This window comes from Mustelus asterias, chromosome 10 (assembly GCF_964213995.1).
Source record: "Mustelus asterias chromosome 10, sMusAst1.hap1.1, whole genome shotgun sequence".
Classification (NCBI taxonomy): domain Eukaryota; kingdom Metazoa; phylum Chordata; class Chondrichthyes; order Carcharhiniformes; family Triakidae; genus Mustelus; species Mustelus asterias.
In genome coordinates this window covers 127,215,404-127,238,171 of record NC_135810.1, presented here as the reverse complement: position 1 = coordinate 127,238,171, position 22,768 = coordinate 127,215,404, and positions in this window count along the sequence as shown.

Below are 22,768 nucleotides of genomic sequence, written 5' to 3'. Positions count from 1 at the left end.
CACAAGTGGGTACGATCTAGTGGCCATTACAGAAACGTGGCTGAAAGGTGACCAGGACTGGGAGATGAATATCCAGGGGTATCAGGCGTTTAGGAAGAATAGACAGGAAGGAAAAGGTGGTGGGGTCGCGCTATTAATAAGAGATAATATCAGGGTAGTACTGAGGGATGACATAGGCTCTGAGGAACAAAACGTGGAATCATTATGGGTAGAGATGAGGAATAGTAGAGGGAGAAAGACACTAGTAGGTGTGGTATATAGGCCCCCAAATAATAATGTTGAGGTAGGGAGGGCTATAAACAAGCAGATAAGGGATGCGTGTAAAAACGGAACGGCAATAATCATGGGGGACTTCAACATGCACATTGACTGGCAGACTCAAGTCGGTAAGGGTGGAATGGAGGAAGAGTTCTTAGAATGCTGTCGGGATAGTTTCCTTGAACAGCATGTTACGGAACCGACGAGGGAACGAGCTATTTTGGATCTGGTATTGTGTAACGAGGTAGGTAGAATTAAGGATCTTATTGTGAAGGACCCTCTTGGGTCTAGTGACCACAATATGGTCGAATTTCTGATTCAGATGGAAGAGGAGAAAGTTTGGTCTCAAACCAGTGTCCTCTGTTTGAACAGAGGGAAATATGATAGGATGAGGGATGAATTGGCTAAGGTAGACTGGGAGAGCAGGCTGGCAGGTAGGATAGCTGAGGAACAGTGGAGGATTTTTAAGGAGATCCTTTTCAGTTCTCAGCAAAAATATATTCCAGCAAAAAACAAGGATTGTAAGAAAAGTGAGAACCAGCCGTGGATAACGAAGGAAATAAAGGAGAGTATTAAAATAAACACAGCTGCGTACAGAGTGGCCAAAAATAGTGGAGAAACAAGTGATTGGGAAAAATTTAAGAAACAACAAAGAGAGACTGAGAAAGCGATAAAGAAAGGAAGGATAGACTATGAAGCTGGGCTAGCAATTAATATAAAAAATGATAGTAAAAGTTTTTATAAATATATAAAAAGGAATAGAGTGGCTAGAGTGAATGTTGGACCCTTGGAGGACGAGAGGGGGGAGTTAATAGTGGGAAATGAGGATATGGCTGAGTCTTTAAATAAGTTTTTTGTGTCGGTCTTCACGGTGGAGGACACAAATAGTTTGCCAAATATTAACGATAGAGGGTTGGCAGCAGGAGAAATACTTAATACAATTAATGTTACCAAAGAGGCAGTGCTGGGTAGACTAATGGGACTGAAGGTGGACAGGTCCCCGGGTCCGGATGGAATGCATCTCAGGGCATCCCACATGAGCAGCCTGGGAATGGAGGGATACAAACGATTGGTCTAGTTGGACCAAGGAGCGGCACAGGCTTGGAGGGCCGAAGGGTCTGTTTCCTGTGCTGTTTTGTTCTTTGTTCTCTTTGTTCTTAAATGTCAGAGGTAATAGTGGATGCGTTAGTGATTATTTATCAAAACTCGTTGCATTCTGGGGTAGTGCCGGTTGATTGGAAAACGGCTAATGTTACGCCGCTGTTTAAAAAAGGAAGGAGACAAAAGGCGGGTAACTATAGGCCGGTCAGCTTAACGTCTGTAGTAGGGAAAATGCTGGAATCCATTATTAAAGAGGAGATAGCAGGGCATCTGGATAGAAATGGTTTGATCAATCAGACGCAGCATGGATTCATGAGGGGAAAGTCGTGCTTGACGAACATGTTGGATTTTTATGAAGATGTGACTAGGGCGGTTGATGGAGGAGAACCGGTGGATGCGGTGTTTTTGGATTTCCAAAAGGCGTTTGATAAGGTGCCCCATAAAAGGCTGCTGAAGAAGATTAGGGCACACGGAGTTGGGGGTAGTGTGTTAAAGTGGATTGGGGACTGGCTATCCGACAGGAAGCAAAGAGTTGGAATAAATGGGTGTTTTTCCGGTTGGAGGAAGGTAACTAGTGGCGTGCCGCAGGGATCGGTACTCGGGCCGCAACTGTTTACCATTTATATAGATGATCTGGAGGAGGGGACGGAGTGTAGGGTAACGAAGTTTGCAGACGACACAAAGATAAGTGGAAAAGTGAATCGTGTGGAGGACGGAGAAGATCTGCAGAGAGATTTGGACAGGCTGAGTGAGTGGGCGAGGATATGGCAAATGGAGTATAACATTGATAAATGCGAGGTTATACACTTTGGAGGAAATAATAACAAATGGGATTACTATCTCAATGGAAACAAATTAAAACATGCTACCGTGCAAAGGGACCTGGGGGTCCTTGTGCATGAGACGCAAAAGCCCAGTCTGCAGGTACAACAGGTGATCAAGAAGGCAAATGGGATGTTGGCCGAAATTGCGAGGGGGATAGAATATAAAAGCAGGGATGTCTTGATGCACCTGTACAGGGCATTGGTGAGGCCGCAGCTGGAATACTGTGTGCAGTATTGGTCCCCTTATATGAGGAAGGATATATTGGCATTGGAGGGAGTGCAGAGAAGGTTCACCAGGTTGATACCGGAGATGAGGGGTTTGGATTATGAGGAGAGGCTGAAGAGATTGGGTTTGTACTCGTTGGAGTTTAGAAGGATGAGGGGGATCTTATGGAGACTTATAAGATAATGCGGGGGCTGGATAGGGTGGAGGCGGAGAGATTCTTTCCACTTAGTAAGGAAGTTAAAACTAGAGGACACAGCCTCAAAATAAAGGGGGGTCGGTTTAAGACAGAGTTGAGGAGGAACTTCTTCTCCCAGAGGGTGGTGAATCTCTGGAATTCTCTGCCCACTGAGGTGGTGGAGGCTACCTCGCTGAATATGTTTAAAGCGCGGATGGATGGATTCCTGATCGGTAAGGGAATTAAGGGTTATGGGGATCAGGCGGGTAAGTGGTACTGATCCACGTCAGATCAGCCATGATCTTATTGAATGGCGGGGCAGGCTCGAGGGGCTAGATGGCCTACTCCTGCTCCTATTTCTTATGTTCTTATGTTCTTATGACATGAACCCAATATCCCGGTTGAGGCCGTCCTCATGTGTGCGGAACTTGGCTAACACTTTCTGCTCTTCGACTCTGCGCTGTCGTGTGGCGTGAAGGCTGCCTTGGAGAACGCTTATCCAAATATCAGAGGCCGAATGCCCGTGACCGCTGAAGTGTTCCCCAACAGGAAGAGAACAGTCTTGCCTGGTGATTGTCGAGCGGTGTTCATTCATCCGTTGTTGTAGCGTCTGCATGGTTTCCGCAATGTACCATGCCTCGGGACATCCTTTCCTGCAGCGTATCAGGTAGACAATGTTGGCCGAGTTGCAAGAGTAGGTACCGTGTACCTGGTGGATGGTGTTCTCACATGAGATGATGGCATCTGTGTCGATGATCCGGCACGTCTTGCAGAGGTTGCTGTGGCAGGGTTGTGTGGTGTCATGGTCACTGTTCTCCTGAAGGATGGGTAGTTTGCTGCGGACAATGGTCTGTTTGAGGTTGTGCGGTTGTTTGAAGGCAAGAGTGGGGGTGTGGGGATGGCCTTGGTGAGATGTTCGTCTTCATCAATAACATGTTGAAGGCTCTGGAGAAGATGTCGTAGCTTCTCCGCTCCGGGGAAGTACTGGACAACTGTGATGAACCATAGAAGGTTACCACTATGGGTACTTGTACATATGTTACTCTTGTTACTGTTGGGGTTAGGGTTTGGGTGTTCCACCTGTTAGCATTGCTCTGTGGTACACTCCGTTTGGCTCCGCCTTCTTATAGGAGTATAAAGGTCACTGCTACTTCCTAGTGGCCCTTAGTCTGGGATAGTATTGTTAGTGAGAAGTTTAACAACACCAGGTTAAAGTCCAACAGGTTTATTTGGTAGCAAAAGCCACACAAGCTTTCGGAGCTGCAAGCCCCTTCTTCAAGTGAGTGGGAATTCTGTTCACAAACAGAATTCCCACTCACCTGAAGAAGGGGCTTGCAGCTCCGAAAGCTTGTGTGGCTTTTGCTACCAAATAAACCTGTTGGACTTTAACCTGGTGTTGTTAAACGTCTTACTGTGTTCACCCCATTCCAACGCCGGCATCTCCACATCATAGTATTGTTAAGCAGTATGCTCTATTCTTGTTGCGAATAAAAGCCTTTATTCCCGGGTACGATCAAGCCTCCCGAGTGGATTAATCGCGCATCAATGACGAAGGGTACTCTGTCCACCGTGTCCCGTGTTTGTCTTCTGAGGAGGTTGGTGCGGTTTTTCGCTGTGGCGCGTTGGAACTGTCGATCGATGAGTCGAGCACCATATCCTGTTCCTCTGAGGGCATCTTTCAGCGTCTGGAGGTGTCTGTTGCGATCCTCCTCATCCGAGCAGATCCTGTGTATACGGAGGGCTTGTCCGTAGGGGATGGCTTCTTTAACGTGTTTAGGGGGGAAGCTGGAGAAGTGGAGCATCGTGAGGTTATCCGTGGGCTTGCGGTACAGTAAGGTGCTGAGGTGACCGTCCTTAATGGAGATGCGTGTGTCCAAGAATGCAACCGATTCCGGAGAGTAGTCCATGGTGAGTAGGCCAAGGTGGCCTTCACGTCACATGACGGCGCAGAGTCGCTGAGCAGAATCATACAGCACAGAAGAGGCCCTTCGGCCCATCGAGTCTGCACTGACACATTAGAAACACCTGAACTCCCACCTAATCCCACGTCCCAGCACTTGGCCCATAGCCCTGAATGTTATGACGCGCCAAGTGTTCATCCAGGTACTTTTTAAAGAATGTGAGGCATCCCGCCTCCACCACCCTCCCAGGCAGCGCATTCCAGACCCTCACCACCCTCAGGCCATCTGGATAAGAATGGTTCGATCAAGCAGACGCAGCATGGATTCATGAGAGGAAAGTCATGTTTGACGAACTTACTGGATTTTTATGAAGATGTGACTAGTGCGGTTGACGGAGGGGAACCGGTGGATGCGGTGTTTTTGGATTTCCAAAAGGCGTTCGATAAGGTGCCTCACAAAAGGTCGCTGCAGAAGATTGGGGTACACGGAGTTGGGGGTAGGGTGTTAGCGTGGATTGGGGATTGGCTATCCGACAGGAAGCAGAGAGTTGGAATAAATGGGTGCTTTTCTGGTTGGCAGATGGTGACTAGTGGCGTGCCGCAGGGATCAGTACTGGGGCCTTAACTGTTTACTATTTACATAGATGATCTGGAGGAGGGGACTGAGTGTAAGGTAACAAAGTTTGCTGACGACACGAAGATAAGTGGGAAAGTGAATTGCGTGGAGGAAGCGGAAGGTCTGCAGAGAGATTTGAATAGGCTGAGTGAGTGGCGAGGATCTGGCAGATGGAGTATAACGTTGGCAAATGCGAGGTTATTCACTTTGGAAGAAATAATAGCAAATTGGATTATTATTTAAATGGAAAAAAATTACAACATGCTACTGTGCAGAGGGACCTGGGGGTCCTTGTGCATGAGTCGCAAAAACTCAGTCTGCAAGTACAACAGGTGATCAAGAAGGCAAATGGGATGTTGGCATTTATCACGAGGGGGATAGAATATAAAAGCAGGGATGTCTTGCTGCATCTGTACAAGGCATTGGTGAGGCCGCAGCTGGAATACTGTGTGCAGTATTGGTCCCCTTACTTGCGGAAGGATATATTGGCCTTGGAGGGAGTGCAGAGATGGTTCACCAGGTTGGTACCGGAGATGAGGGGTGTAGATTATGAGGAGAGATTGAGCAGATTAGGTTTGTACTCGTTGAAATTTAGAAGGCTGAGGGGGGATCTTATTGAGGCATATAAGATAATGAAGGGGCTGGATAGGGTTAGAAGTGGAGAGAAGTGGAGGAAACCAGAACTAGAGGGCACAGCCTCAAAATAAAGGGGGGTTGGTTTAGGACAGAGTTGAGGAGGAACTTCTTCTCTCAGAGGGTGGTGAATCTCTGGAATTCTCTGCCCACTGAAGTGGTGGAGGCTACCTCGTTGAATATGTTTAAATCACGGATAGATGGATTCCTGATCGGTAAGATCAGCCATGATCTTATTGAATGGCGGGACAGGCTCGAGGGGCTAGATGGCCTACTCCTGCTCCTATTTCTTATGTTCTTATGTTCTCACATCACTTAAATGTTCCATCCCAGGCAGCAACCTGGTGAATCTCCTCTGCACCCCCTCCAGTGCAATCACATCCTTCCTATAAGAACATAAGAACATAAGAAATAGGAGCAGGAGTAGGCCATCTAGCCCCTCGAGCCTGCCCCGCCATTCAATAAGATCATGGCTGATCTGACGTGGATCAGTACCACTTACTCGCCTGATCCCCATAACCCTTAATTCCCTTACCGATCAGGAATCCATCCATCCGCGCTTTAAACATATTCAGCGAGGTAGCCTCCACCACCTCAGTGGGCAGAGAATTCCAGAGATTCACCACCCTCTGGGAGAAGAAGTTCCTCCTCAACTCTGTCTTAAACCGACCCCCCTTTATTTTGAGGCTGTGTCCTCTAGTTTTAACTTCCTTACTAAGTGGAAAGAATCTCTCCGCCTCCACCCTATCCAGCCCCCGCATTATCTTATAAGTCTCCATAAGATCCCCCCTCATCCTTCTAAACTCCAACGAGTACAAACCCAATCTCCTCAGCCTCTCCTCATAATCCAAACCCCTCATCTCCGGTATCAACCTGGTGAACCTTCTCTGCACTCCCTCCAATGCCAATATATCCTTCCTCATATAAGGGGACCAATACTGCACACAGTATTCCAGCTGCGGCCTCACCAATGCCCTGTACAGGTGCATCAAGACATCCCTGCTTTTATATTCTATCCCCCTCGCAATTTCGGCCAACATCCCATTTGCCTTCTTGATCACCTGTTGTACCTGCAGACTGGGCTTTTGCGTCTCATGCACAAGGACCCCCAGGTCCCTTTGCACGGTAGCATGTTTTAATTTGTTTCCATTGAGATAGTAATCCCATTTGTTATTATTTCCTCCAAAGTGTATAACCTCGCATTTATCAATGTTATACTCCATTTGCCATATCCTCGCCCACTCACTCAGCCTGTCCAAATCTCTCTGCAGATCTTCTCCGTCCTCCACACGATTCACTTTTCCACTTATCTTTGTGTCGTCTGCAAACTTCGTTACCCTACACTCCGTCCCCTCCTCCAGATCATCTATATAAATGGTAAACAGTTGCGGCCCGAGTACCGATCCCTGCGGCACGCCACTAGTTACCTTCCTCCAACCGGAAAAACACCCATTTATTCCAACTCTTTGCTTCCTGTCGGATAGCCAGTCCCCAATCCACTTTAACACACTACCCCCAACTCCGTGTGCCCTAATCTTCTTCAGCAGCCTTTTATGGGGCACCTTATCAAACGCCTTTTGGAAATCCAAAAACACCGCATCCACCGGTTCTCCTCCATCAACCGCCCTAGTCACATCTTCATAAAAATCCAACATGTTCGTCAAGCACGACTTTCCCCTCATGAATCCATGCTGCGTCTGATTGATCAAACCATTTCTATCCAGATGCCCTGCTATCTCCTCTTTAATAATGGATTCCAGCATTTTCCCTACTACAGACGTTAAGCTGACCGGCCTATAGTTACCCGCCTTTTGTCTCCTTCCTTTTTTAAACAGCGGCGTAACATTAGCCGTTTTCCAATCAACCGGCACTCCCCCAGAATGCAACGAGTTTTGATAAATAATCACTAACGCATCCACTATTACCTCTGACATTTCTTTCAATATCCTGGGATGCATTCCATCCGGACCCGGGGACTTGTCCACCTTCAGTCCCATTAGTCTACCCAGCACTGCCTCTCTGGTAACATTAATCGTATTAAGTATTTCTCCTGCTGCCAACCCTCTATCGTTAATATTTGGCAAACTATTTGTGTCCTCCACCGTGAAGACCGACACAAAAAACTTATTTAAAGACTCAGCCATATCCTCATTTCCCACTATTAACTCCCCCCTCTCGTCCTCCAAGGGTCCAACATTCACTCTAGCCACTCTATTCCTTTTTATATATTTATAAAAACTTTTACTATCATTTTTGATATTAATTGCTAGCCTCGCTTCATAGTCTATCCTTCCTTTCTTTATCGCTTTCTTAGTCTCTCTTTGTTGTTTCTTAAATTTTTCCCAATCACTTGTTTCTCCACTATTTTTGGCCACTCTGTACGCAGCTGTTTTTATTTTAATACTCTCCTTTATTTCCTTCGTTATCCACGGCTGGTTCTCCCTTTTCTTACAATCCTTGTTTTTTGCTGGAATATATTTTTGCTGAGAACTGAAAAGGATCTCCTTAAAAATCCTCCACTGTTCCTCAGCTATCCTACCTGCCAGCCTGCTCTCCCAGTCTACCTTAGCCAATTCATCCCTCATCCTATCATATTTCCCTCTGTTCAAACAGAGGACACTGGTTTGAGACCAAACTTTCTCCTCTTCCATCTGAATCAGAAATTCGACCATATTGTGGTCACTAGACCCAAGAGAGTCCTTCACAATAAGATCCTTAATTCTACCTACCTCGTTACACAATACCAGATCCAAAATAGCTCGTTCCCTCGTCGGTTCCGTAACATGCTGTTCAAGGAAACTATCCCGACAGCATTCTAAGAACTCTTCCTCCATTCCACCCTTACCGACTTGAGTCTGCCAGTCAATGTGCATGTTGAAGTCCCCCATGATTATTGCCGTTCCGTTTTTACACGCATCCCTTATCTGCTTGTTTATAGCCCTCCCTACCTCAACATTATTATTTGGAGGCCTATATACCACACCTACTAGTGTCTTTCTCCCTCTACTATTCCTCATCTCTACCCATAACGATTCCTATAATGTGGCGACCAGAACTATACACAGTGCTCCAGCTGTGGCCTCACCAAAGTTTTATACAACTCCAACATGACCTCTCTGCTTTTGTAATCTATGCCTCGATTGATAAAGGCAAGTGTCCCATATGCCTTTTTCACCACCCTACTGACACGCCCTTCCGCTTTCAGAGATCTGTGGACAAACACGCCAAGTTCCCTTTGTTCCACAGAGCTTCCGAGTGTCCTACAATTCTTGAAAATTTCCTTGTCAAATTACTCCTTCCAAAGTGTATCACCTCACACTTTTCAGGGTTAAATTCCATCTGCCACTTAACTGCCCATTTGACCATTCCGTCTATATCTTCATGTCGCCCAAGACTCCGCCTCACTGTTAACCACCCATCCAATCTTTGTGTCATCTGCTAACTTACTAATCCCATCCCTAGAAGTTTCTCTGTCTCTCTCTCCCTCTAATGATCTCTCTCCCTCTGTCTCTCTCTCTCTCTCTCTGTCTCTCTCTCTGTCTCTCTCTCTCTCTCTCTCTCCGTCCCTCTCTCTCTGTCTTGTTGAAGTGGTGTGGGGGTCTGTGTTGTAGACTGTATGAATGGGATAGTGAGGGGGACACCTCCCTGTCAAAGTGTGACAGGTTGGGGCAAGAAAGCAACTCAGGGCAAATCCAGAAAACAACTGTAAAAAATCAGAGTTCAATGTTCTTTCTGTAAATGCTCAAAATACTTAAAAGAGAGACGAGTTGAAAGCACAAACTGTAACACATGGATATGATGTATTAGCTAATCCAGAAATGTGGTTGCAAGGTGACCAGAACTGGGTGTTCAACATTCCAGGGCGTACAATATTCCAGAAGAACAGACCCAAGAGGAAAGGAGGTGGGGTAGTGTTGTGAAACAAGGAAGTTTTCAGAGCAATGATGATTTGGTTGGTGAGTAACTGCTGTTGTGGATTGTGTCCACATTGTTGTAACCTCAGAAGGTGTATATACTTTCAACAGATAGCTGCACTTGTATCAAACTCAAAAATGTAGGGCCAATATAATGAGGTAACAAATGCAACATTAGGGAAATAAAGTTAAGGCTCAGTGAAAGATATCCAGAGATTTAAGGCAAGGTCTTTGCATCGCGGGAGTGTTTGGAGTGAAATAAGGAGCAGTCGTGGTGCTGAGATTGTTGTAGACCACACGTTCAGCGAGGAGCAGAAGGCAGTGATGGAGGCAAATGGCCTTCATAGCGAGAGGATTGGAGTATAAGAGCAGGGATGCCTTGCTGCAGTTCTACAGGGCCTTGGAGAGACAACACCAATACACCACTGCAAATAACCTTGAGACGAAACATCCCGAGGCTTTGTTCATCGTGGCCAGGGACTTCAATCAGGCCAAGCTCAAGAGTGTGCGACCAAGTTACCACCAACACGTCTCCTGTTCCACCAGAGGCCCAAACATCCTAGACCACTGCTCCACAAATATCATGATGTGGAGATGCCGGCGTTGGACTGGGGTAAACACAGTAAGAAGTTTGACAACACCAGGTTAAAGTCCAACAAGTTTATTTGGTAGCAAAAGCCACACATGCTTTCAGAGCTCCAAGCCCCTTCTTCAGGTGAGTGGGAATTCTGTTCACAAACAGGGCATATAAAGACACAGACTCAATTTGCAGAATAATGCATTATTCTGTGTGGCTTTTGCTACCAAATAAACCTATTGGACTTTAACCTGGTGTTGTTAAACTTCTTACTATACAAATATCAAACATGCCTACCATTCCATTGCCCGCCCACACTTGGGGTAAGTCAGGCCACAAGGCTGTGCTCCTGCTCCCAGCTTACAAGCAAAACTGAAGTGGGAGAATCCATCAAAGAAAGTTAGAACCATAGAACCATAGAAAATTACAGCTCAGAAACAGGCCTTTTGGCCCTTCTTGTCTGTGCCGAACCATTTTATGCCTAGTCCCACTGACCTGCACTTGGACCATATCCCTCCACACCCCTCTCATCCATGAACCCGTCCAAGTTTTTCTTAAATGTTAAAAGTGACCCCGCATTTACCACTTTATCCGGCAGCTCATTCCACACTCCCACCACTCTCTGCTTGAAGAAGCCCCCCCTAATATTCCCTTTAAACTTTTCTCCTTTCACCCTTAACCCATGCCCTCTGGTTTTTTTCTCCCCAAGCCTCAGCGGAAAAAGCCTGCTTGCATTCACTCTATCTTTACCCATCAAAATCTTATACACCTCTATCAAATCTCCCCTCAATCTTCTACGCTTCAGGGAATAAAGTCCCAACCTATTCATTAATCGAGGGATTGAGTTTAGGAGTCGGGAGATAATGCTGCAGCTTTATAGGACCCTGGTTAGACCCCACTTGGAGTACTGCGCGCAGTTCTGGTCACCTCATTACAGGAAAGATGTTGAAGCCATTGAAAGGGTGCAGAGGAGATTTACAAGGATGTTGCCTGGATTGGGGGGCATGCCTTATGAGGATAGGTTGAGGGAGCTTGGTTTCTTCTCCCTGGAGAGACGAAGGATGAGAGGTGACCTGATAGAGGTTTACAAGATGTTGAGAGGTCTGGATAGGGTAGACTCTCAGAGGCTATTTCCAAGGGCTGAAATGGTTGCTACGAGAGGACACAGGTTTAAGGTGCTGGGGGGTAGGTACAGAGGAGATGTCAGGGGTAAGTTTTTCACTCAGAGGGTGGTGGGTGAGTGGAATCGGCTGACGTCGGTGGTGGTGGAGGCAAACTCGTTGGGGTCTTTTAAGAGACTTCTGGATGAGTACATGGGATTTAATGGGATTGAGGGCTATAGATAGGCCTAGAGGTAGGGATATGATCAGCGCAACTTGTGGGCCGAAGGGCCTGTTTGTGCTGTGGCTTTCTATGTTCTATGTTCTATTCAATCTCTTTCTGTAACTCAGCTTCTCAAGTCCCGGCAACATCCTTGTGACCCTTCTCTGCACTCTTTCAATCTTATTTACATCCTTCCTGTAACTAGGTGACCAAAACTGTACACAATACTCCAAATTCGGCCTCACCAATGCCTTATATAACCTTACCATAACACTCCAACTTTTATACTCGATACTCCGATTTATAAAGGCCAATGTACCAAAGGCACTCTTTATGACCCTATCCACCTGTGACGTCACTTTTAGGGAATTCTGTACCTGTATTCCCAGATCCCTCTGTTCAACTGCACTCTTCAGAGTCCTACCATTTACCCTGTACGTTCTTCTTTGGTTTGTCCTTCCAAAGTGCAATATCTCACACTTGTCTGCATTAAATTCCATTTGCCATTTTTCAGCCCATTTTTCTAGTTGGTCCAAATCCCTCTGCAAGCTTTGAAAACCTTCCTCACTGTCCACTACACCTCCAATCTTTGTATTGTTGTGGGAAAAATCCACCAGTAGTCAGACTTCGAGATTCAGAAAATACGATTTATTAAACGGAGCCCCGAGAGTTAAGGCACGTGTTAACACCTTTTCTCAATAGTATGTCGGGAGCGGTTCATTTTTATACCCTTTACACAATGGGTATACCGGTGATTCGAACATTATCACATTGTTTAAGTGAGTACAAGTATTTAACATTTTATGAATGGGTACATTTCCTCATGTTTACAAGAGTGCAAACAGGTATAGACATTTAGCATTTTATGAATGGGTACATCTCCTTATGTCTGTATCTATCAATGGCTAGTTTCGTCTTGTTCAGGTGCTAATCGGTTCCCTCGCATTCATATTTCCCACGTTCCTGTAACGTTAATCTTGGCTCTTTGTTTAGGGGTTTCCTTATCTTAAAAGATGTTTTGACCCTTGTCTTTGGCTTCCTGAGGTGTTTGTTTGCTATGAGTCACTGTCTGTACTTTGGAAGTGGCTTGTCTGTTAGGATTTTGGCTTGACGTGATTTCTGAACAGCGGGAGTCTGAGGCTGCTTTTCTGGCTTCTTTCCCAGTTAACCCTGTGTGTGCCAGGCAGCCATTTTAGAGTGTGCTTTCTTGTATTGCCATTTTAAAGTGTGCCCCCCTTGTATTTTCCCCTTTACAGTATCATCAGCAAACTTGCTGATCCAATTTACCACATTATCATCCAGATCATTGATATAGATGACAAACAACAATGGATCCAACACCGATCCCTGCGGCACACCACTAGTCACAGGCCTCCACTCAGAGAAGCAATCCTCCACAACCACTCTCTGGCTTCTTCCATTGAGCCAGTGTCTTATCCAATTTACTACCTCCCCATGTATACCTAGCGACTGAACCTTCCTAACTAACCTCCCATGAGGGACCTTGTCAAAGTTGCGCAATGTTGGTCTGAGGAATCAGATGATCTCCTACGGGGCTGCTTGGAGTCAGTGGACTGGTCAGTATTTAAAAACTCTGTGACCAGCCTGAACAAGTACGCCACTACAGTAACTGACTTCATTAGTAAGTGTGCAGAAGACTGTGTGTCAAAGAAGCAAATCCGTGCATTCCCCAATCGGAAACCATGGATGAACAGGGATATCCACTGCTTACTGAAGTCCAGGTCTGAGGCATTCAAGTCAGGCGACACTGACCGATACAAGAAAGCCAGATATGATCTAAGGAGATCCATCAAAGATGCCAAAAGTCAGTACCGGACCAAACTAGAATCCCAGGCTAGCTACACTGACCCCCGCCGGCTATGGCAAGGCCTGCAAGACATAACAGGCTACAAGATGAAAGCATGTAAAACCGCCGGCTCCAACGCACCCCTCCCTGATGAGCTCAATGCATTCTACACCCGTTTTGAGCAAGAGGTCAGCGAGAGCATGCCCTCCACCCTGGATGAACCTGTATCTGGGGTCACCGTTGCAGATGTCAGAGCAACTTTCTCCAAGTCAACCTACGGAAAGCAACTGGCCCGGATGGGGTACCCGGACGTGCACTCAGATCCTGCGCGGATCAGCTGGCGGGGGTATTCACAGACATCTTCAACCTCTCTTTACACCAATCTGAGGTCCCCATCTGCTTCAAGAAGACGACCATCATCCTGGTACCGAAGAAAAACCAAGCAGCGTACCTTAATGACTATCGGCCGGTGGCTCTGACATCCATCATTATGAAGTGCTTCGAAAGGCTAGTCATGGCACGAATCAATTCCAGCCTCCCAGACTACCTGGATCCACTACAGTTTGCCTACCGCCGCAACGGGTCCACAGCAGATGCCATTTCCCTGGCCCTGAACTCAACCCTGGAACACCTAGATAACAAGGACACCTATACCAGACTCCTATTTATTGATTATAGTCCAGCCTTCTACACCATTATTCCGACAAAACTCATCTCCAAACTCCGTGGCCTGGGCCTTGGCACCTCCCTCTGTGACTGGATCCTGAACTTCCTAACCCACAGACCACAGTCAGTAAGGATAGGCAACAACACCTCCTCCACGATCATTCTCAACACCGGTGCCCCACAAGGCTGTGTCCTCAGCCCCCTGCTATACTCCTTATACACCTATGACTGTGCGGCCAAATTCCCCTCCAATTCGAGTTTCAAGTTTGCTGACGACACCACCGTAGTGGGTCGGATCTCAAACAATGAGAAGACAGAGTACAGGAACAAGATAGAGAATCTGGTGAACTGGTGCGGCAACAATAATCTCTCCCTCAATGTCAACAAAACGAAGGAGATTGTCATCGACTTCAGGAAGCGTAGTGGAGAACATGCCCCTGTCTACATAACGAGGACGAAGTAGAAAGGGTCGAGAGCTTCAGGTTTTTATGTGTCCAGATCACCAACAACCTGTCCTGGTCCCCCCATGCCGACACTATAGTTAAGAAAGCCCACCAACGCCTCTACTTTCTCAGAAGACTAAGGAAATTTGGCATTTCAGCTACAACTTTTACAGATGCACCATAGAAAGCATTCTTTGTCATTCTATGTCAGACTCCTATTTATTGATTGGTGAACTGGTTGTATCACAGCTTGGTATGGCTCCTGCTCTGCCCAAGACCGCAAGGAACTACAAAGGACTGTGAATGTAGCCCAATCCATCACGCAAACCAGCCTCCCATCCATTGACTCTGTCTACACTTCCCACTGCCTCGGAAAAGCAGCCAGTATAATTAAGGACCCCATGCACCCCGGACATTCTCTCTTCCACCTTCTTCCGTCAGGAAAAAGATACAAAAGTCTGAGGTCACGTACCAACCGACTCAAGAACAGCTTCTTCCCTGCTGCCGTCAGACTTTTGAATGGACTTACCTTGCATTAAGTTGATCTTTCTCTACACCCCAGCTATGACTGTAACACTGCATTCTGCACTCTCTCCTTTCCTTCTCTATGAACGGTATGCTTTGTCTGTATAGTCCACAAGAAACAATGGGGGTGATTTTCCCATCCCGCTGCAGTGTGCCGAGAGATTCTGGGAGCTTGGGCCTGAGCCCGTCCCCCATCGCCAGATTCCGACACCGTCACCTCTGCATGATCAACACGGAGCTGCATCATCTGTAAATCTCCAGCATTGCTAACCTCCGCCACCACCAGGAGTGATTCACTCGAGTGGGCTTTACTATCGCTCCCCACTATCGGGGAGCTGGCAGCCCGATCCTGCTGGAGTGAAGGGGGGCAATCGAGGCCCCCCAGAGCGCCAGGCGACAGGGGGCGATGCCCCCTGGGCATTGCCAGCCTGGACCCCCGGCACTGCCCGAGGGGCAAAGTGCCAATGTCCAGGGTGCATCTGGGCACTGACTACCGGGCAATGGGGCAGTGCCAAGGCAGCAAAGCCTAATGGGGTGCAGGACCTGAAGGGGATGAGGCCTCTGGGAAGACGATCAGTGGGGTTGCGGGTTGGGGGGTCCCGCTGCCACTCTCCAGTTAGGATCGGTGGGGGAGGGAGGGAGCACAGTGATCGGGGCTGGCCGTCGGGGTGGGGGTGGGGGGGGGGGTTGGCACTGTGGGGAGGCAGGTTTGGGACTAACGGTGGGGGTTTTGAGGCTGGTTGGAGCCGAGGGGGGCAGGGAGGGTGGTCGAGGCTGGGTCCGGACATTTCTAGGAGAGCAGCGGTCAGGCCGGGGGAAGGGGTTGCTGGCCAGGATCGGGAGGCTGGCAGGGTGGGCTTTTCTTAAAGGTCCACGAACGTTACACTCCTCATACGTCAATCTCCCCATCCCAGCGATCCCAGAATATTCCAGGTTGTTTGATTTGTACATGTGACAATAATAAATCAAACCAAACCCCCTGGAATATTTTGATGTCCTTATCTGAGGAAGAATGTCCTTGCTATAGAGGGAGGACGGAGAAGGTTTCCAGGCTGATTCCTGGGATGGCAGGTCTGTCATATGTGGAGAGACTAAAGTTAAAGTTAATGTTTATTTATTAGTCACAAATAAGGCTTACATTAACACTGCAATGAAGTTACTGTGAAATTTCCCCAGTCGCCACACTCTGACGCCTGTTCGGGTCAATGCACCCTAACCAGCACGTCTTTCAGACTGTGGGAGGAAACCAGAGCACCCGGAGGAAACCCACGCAGACACGGGGAGAACGTGCAGACTCCACACAGACAGTGACCCAAGCCGGGAATCGAACCCAGATCCCTGGCGCTGTTAAGCACCAGTGCTAACCACTGTGCCACAGTGCCGCCCCTAAGTTGGTTCGGATTATATTCACTGGGGTTTAGAAGAGTGAGAGGGGATCTCATAGAAACTTATAAAATTCTAACAGGGTTAGACAGCGTAGATTCAGAAAGAATGTTCCCGATGGTGGGGGAGTCCAGAACTAGGGGCCATAGTTTGAGGATAAGGGGTAAACCTTTTAGAACTGAGGTGAGGAGAAATTTCTTCACCCAGAGGGTGGTGAATGTGTGGAATTCACTCCCACAGAAAGTAGTTGAGGCCAAAACATTTCAATAAGGAATTAGACATAGCTGTTAATAAATGGTGGAGCAGACTCAAGGGGCTGAATGGCCTCCTCCTGCTCCTACTTTCTATGTTTCTACATGGTCACACTGCAGATGAGGATTGAACAGGCAGGAAGGATATGGGTGACCACCAGGCAGAGTGGAAGAAGGCAGGTAGCTCAGGAACCCTCTGTGGCCATCCCCCGTTCTAACAGATACACCATTCCGGATATTGCTGGGGGGGCAACAACTTCTCAAGGGAAGGCAGCGGAAGTCAAGCTGATGGCACCATGAGTGGGTGTGCTCTGTGAGAGTGGAGGGGGAAGGACAGGGTGGCTATCGAGATAGAGGATTCAATTGTAAGGGGAATAGATAGATGTTTCTGTGGCCGCAAACCAGACTCCAGGACGGTGTGTCGCCTCCCTGGCTTTAGGGTCAAGGATGTCTTGGAGCGGCTGCAGTACATTCTGGAGAGGGAGGGTGAACAGCCAGTGGTGGTGGTCACATCGGTACAAACAACATAGGTTAAAAAAGGGATGAGGTCCTAAAAGCAGAATATAAGGAGTGAGGAAGCAAGATGAAAAGTAGGACCTCAAAGGTAATGATCTCAGGATTACTCCCTGTGCCACGTGCCAGTCAGAGTAGAAATGAGAGGATATATCGGATAAATACGTGGCTGAAAAGATGGTGCTCAGGGGGAGGGTTTCAGATTCCTGGGGCATTGGGACCGATTCTGGGAGAGGTGGGACCTGCACAAACTGGATGGGTTACACCTGGGCAGGACTGGGACTGCGGGGGTACTTGTTAGTGCTGTCAGGGTGGGTTTATATTCGAATGGCAGGGCGATGGGAATCTGGGCAGAAACACAGAGAGTGAAACAAACAGAGAAACAACAGACAGAAATGAAAGAAGCAAAAGTGGAAAACAGAAAAAATCAGAAAGAAATGGACCAGGTCGTAAAATAAAGCAAAGGCGACTAACATCAAAAAGGCAAGTCTATAGGCTTTAGAAACATAGAAACATAGAAAAACTACAGCACAAACAGGCCCTTCGGCCCACAGGTTGTGCCGAACACATCCCTACCTTCTAGACCTACCTATAACCCTCCATCCTGTTAAGCTCCATGTACTCATCCAGGAGTCTCTTAAAAGACCCTATTGAGTTCACCTCCACCACCACTGACGAAAGCCGATTCCACTCGCCCACCACCCTCTGTGTGAAAAACTTCCCCCTAACATCTCCCCTGTACCTACCCCCCAGCACCTTAAACCTGTGTCCTCTCATAGCAGACATTTCCACCCTGGGAAAAAGCCTCTGAGAGTCCACCCGATCTATGCCTCTCAACATCTTATACACCTCTATTAGGTCTCCTCTCATCCTTCGTCTCTCCAAGGAGAAAAGACCGAGCTCCCTCAGCCTATCCTCATAAGGCATGCCACACAATCCAGGCAATATCCTTGTAAATCTCCTCTGCACCCTTTCAATGTTTTCCACATCTTTCCTATCGTGAGGCGACCAGAACTGAGCACAGTACTCCAAGTGGAGTCTGACGAGGGTCTTATATAGCTGCATCATTATCCCCGGACTCCTAAACTCAATCCCTCGATTGATAAAGGCCAGCACACCGTACGCCTTCTTAACCACCTCCTCCACCTGCGGGGCCGATTTCAGAGTCCTATGGACCCGGACCCCAAGGTCCCTCTGATCCTCCACAGTACTAAGAGTCTTTCCTTTTATATTGTACTCCTTCATCCCATTTGACCTGCCAAAATGGACCACTACGCATTTATCTGGGTTGCAGTCCATCTGCCACTTCTCCGCCCAGTCTTGCATCCTATCTATGTCCCTCTGTAACTTCTGACATCCCTCCAGACTATCCACAACCCCACTTACCTTCGTGTCGTTGGCAAACTTACCAACCCATCCCTCCGCTTCCTCATCCAGGTCATTTATGAAAATGACAAACAGCAAGGGTCCCAGAACAGATCCCTGGGGCACACCACTGGTGACCGACCTCCATTTAGAAAAAGACCCGTCTATACCCACTCTCTGCCTCCTTTGGGCAAGCCAGTTCTGGATCCACAGGGCAGCAGCCCCTTGGATCCCATGCCCTCTGACTTTTTCTAGAAGCCTTGCATGGGGGACCTTATCGAACGCCTTGCTAAAATCCATATAAACCACATCTACCGCCTTCCCTTCGTCAATGTGTTTGGTCACATTTTCGAAGAACTCCACCAGGCTCATAAGGCACGATCTGCCCTTGACAAAGCCATGCTGAGTATTCTTGAGCATACTAAACCTCTCTAAATGCTCATAAATCTTGTCCCTCAGGATCTTCTCCATCAGCTTACCAACCACTGAGGTTAGACTCACCGGTCGGTAATTTCCTGGGCTATCCCTATTCCCCTTCTTGAAAATAGGAACCACATCCGCAATCCTCCAATCCTCTGGCACCTGTCCCGTCTCCATCGACGACGCAAAGATCATCGCCAGAGGCTCTGCAATCTCTTCCCTTGCCTCCCACAGTTACCTGGGGTACATCTCATCCGGACCCGGTGACTGATCTATCTTGATGCCATTCAAAGATTCCAGCACAACCTCTTTGTTAAAGTCCACATACTCAATCTTTTCAGTCCACCGCACGCCCGCAGTACATCCACCCAGGTCCTTCTCCTCTGTGAAAACCGAGGCAAAATACTCATTAAGCACCTCTGCCATTTCTACTGGTTCCGTACAGATTTTCCCGCCTTCACCTTTTATAGGCCCTATTCCGTCACGTCTCATCCTTTTACTCTTCACATATTTATAGAACGCCTTAGGGTTCTCCTTAATCCTACCTGCCAAGGCCTTCTCGTGACCGCTTCTGGCTCTCTTAATTTCCTTCTTTAGTCCCTTCCTACAAGCCGTATACTCTTCTTAATCCCTATCTTCGCCAAGCTCTCTGAACCTTTTGTACGCTTTCCTTTTCTTCTCGACTCGGTCCCGCACAGCTTTCGTGCACCACGGTTCCTTTAACCGACCAACTCCTCCCTGTCTGCTCGGAACGTTGTCCTGTAGAAATTTTCGGACTGAAAACCGGTTAGCAGCGGAGTGCCACAGGGATCAGTGCTTGGTCCTCTGTTATTTGTAATTTTTATAAATGACTTGGAGGAGGGGGCTGAAGGGTGGATCAGTAAATTTGCTGATGACACCAAGATTGGTGGAGTAGTGGATGAGGTGGAGGGCTGTTGTAGACTGCAAAGAGACATAGATAAGATGCAAAGCTGGGCTGAAAAATGGCAAATGGAGTTTAACCCTGACAAATGCGAAGTGATTCATTTTGGTAGGAAAAATTTAAATGTGGATTACAGGGTCAAAGGTAGGGTTCTGAAGAATGTGGAGGAACAGAGAGATCTTGGGTTCATATCCATAGATCTCTGAAGGTTGCCACTCAAGTGGATAGAGCCGTGAAGAAGGCCTATAGTGTGTTGGCGTTCATTTGTCTTTGTCGCTTCTTTGGACACGGTGAGGTCCCTGAGGATTGGAGGATAGCGAATGTGGTCCCGTTGTTTAAGAAGGGTAGCAGGGATAACCCAGGAAATTATAAGCCGGTGAGCTTGACGTCCGTGGGAGGGAAGTTGTTGGAGAGGATTCTTAGAGACAGAATGTATGTGCATTTAGAACGGAACAATCTCATTAGTGACAGACAGCATGGTTTTGTAAGAGGGAGGTCGTGCCTTACAAATTTCGTGGAGTTTTTTGAGGAAGTGACAAAAATGGTTGATGAAGGAAGGGCCGTGGATGTCGTCTATATGGATTTCAGTAAGGCATTTGACAAAGTCCCACATGGCAGGTTGGTTAAGAAGGTTAAGGCTCATGGGATACAAGGAGAAGTGGCTAGATGGGTGGAGAACTGGCTTGGCCATAGGAGACAGAGGGTAGTGGTCGAAGGGTCTTTTTCCGGCTGGAGGTCTGTGACCCGTGGTGTTCCGCAGGGCTCTGTACTGGGACCTCTGCTATTTGTGATATATATAAATGATTTGGAAGAAGGTGTAACTGGTGTTATCAGCAAGTTTGCGGATGACACGAAGATGGCTGGACTTGCGGATAGCGAAGAGCATTGTCGGGCAATACAGCAGGATATAGATAGGCTGGAAAATTGGGCGGAGAGGTGGCAGATGGAGTTTAATCCGGATCAATGCGAAGTGATGCATTTTGGAAGAAATAATGTAGGGAGGAGTTATACAATAAATGGCAGAGTCATCAGGAGTATAGAAACACAGAGGGACCTAGGTGTGCAAGTCCACAAATCCTTGAAGGTGGCAACACAGGTGGAGAAGGTGGTGAAGAAGGCATATGGTATGCTTGCCTTTATAGGATGGGGTATAGAGTATAAAAGCTGGAGTCTGATGATGCAGCTGTATAGAACGCTGGTTAGGCCACATTTGGAGTACTGCATCCAGTTCTAGTCGCCACACTACCAGAAGGACGTGGAGGCGTTAGAGAGAGTGCAGAGAAGGTTTACCAGGATGTTGCCTGGTATGGAGGGTCTTAGCTATGAGGAGAGATTGGGTAGACTGGGGTTGTTCTCCTTGGAAAGACGGAGAATGAGGGGAGATCTAATAGAGGTGTACAAGATTATGAAGGGTATAGATAGGGTGAACAGTGGGAAGCTTTTTCCCAGGTCGGAGGTGATGATCACGAGGGGTCACGGGCTCAAGGTGAGAGGGGCGAAGTATAACTCAGATATCAGAGGGACGTTTTTTGCACAGAGGGTGGTGGGGGCCTGGAATGCGCTGCCAAGTAGGGTGGTGGAGGCAGGCACGCTGACATCGTTTAAGACTTACCTGGATAGTCACATGAGCAGCCTGGGAATGGAGGGATACAAACGATTGGTCTGGTTGGACCAAGGAGCGGCACAGGCTTGGAGGGCCGAAGGGCCTGTTTCCTGTGCTGTACTGTTCTTTGTTCTTTGTTCATTAACAGGGGATTTGAGTTTAAGAGCCATGGGGTTATGCTTGCAACTGTACAGGACCTTGGTGAGACCACATTTGGAATATTGTGTGCAGTTCTGGTCACCTCACTATAAGAAGGATGTGGAGACACTGGAAAGAGTGCAAAGGAGATTTACCAGGATGCTGCCTGGTTTGCAGGGTAGGTCTGATTAGGAAAGTTTGAGGGAACTTGGGCTTTTCTCTTTGGAGCGGAGGAGGTTGAGAGGAGACTTGATAGAGGTTTATAAGATGATGAGGGGGATAGATAGAGTGAACGTTCAAAGACTATTTCCTCGGGTGAATGGAGCGGTAACTAGGGGGCATAACTATAGGGTTCATGGTGGGAGATATAGGAAGGATGTCCGAGGTAGGTTTTTTACTCAAAGAGTGGTTGGGGTGTGGAATGGACTGCCTGCAGTGATAGTGGAGTCAGACACTTTAGGAACATTTAAGAAGCTATTGGATAGGCACATGGAGTACTTCGGGATGATAGGGAGGAAATAGCTTGATCTGGGTTTCAGACAAAGCTCGGCACAACATCGTAGACCGAAGGGCCTGTTCTGTGCTGTACTGTTCTATGTTCTGTGTTCTATAACTCTCGACAGACTTTGCATCTTGGACTCTGGACTGGTTCCTACAGATTGGAGGGTAGCGAATGTAAGCCCGCGATTCAAAAAGGGAGGAAGAGAGAAAACAGGGAACTATAGACCAGTGAGCCTAACGTCGGTGCTGGGGAAGTTGCTGGAGTCCATTATCAAGGATTTCATAACTCAGCATTTGGAAGGCAGTGGTATAATCAGACAGAGTCAGCATGGATTTACAAAAGGGAAGTCATGCTTGACGAATCCACTGGATTTCTTTGAGGATGTAACTAGTAGAGTTGACCGAGGAGAACCAGTGGATGTGATTTATTTAGACTTTCAGAATGCTTTCGACAAGCTCTCACATAACAGTCTACTTTGTAAAGTTAAAGCACATGGGATTGTGGGTAATGTCTTGCGATGGATAGAAAGCTGGTTAGCAGATAGGAAGCAAAGAGTCGGCATAAATGGGTCTTTTTCTGATTGGCAGTCAGTGACGAGTGGGGTTCCGCAGGGATCTGTGCTCGGACCCCAACTGTTCACATTATATATTAATGACTTGGAAGAGGGAACTGAACGTATTATC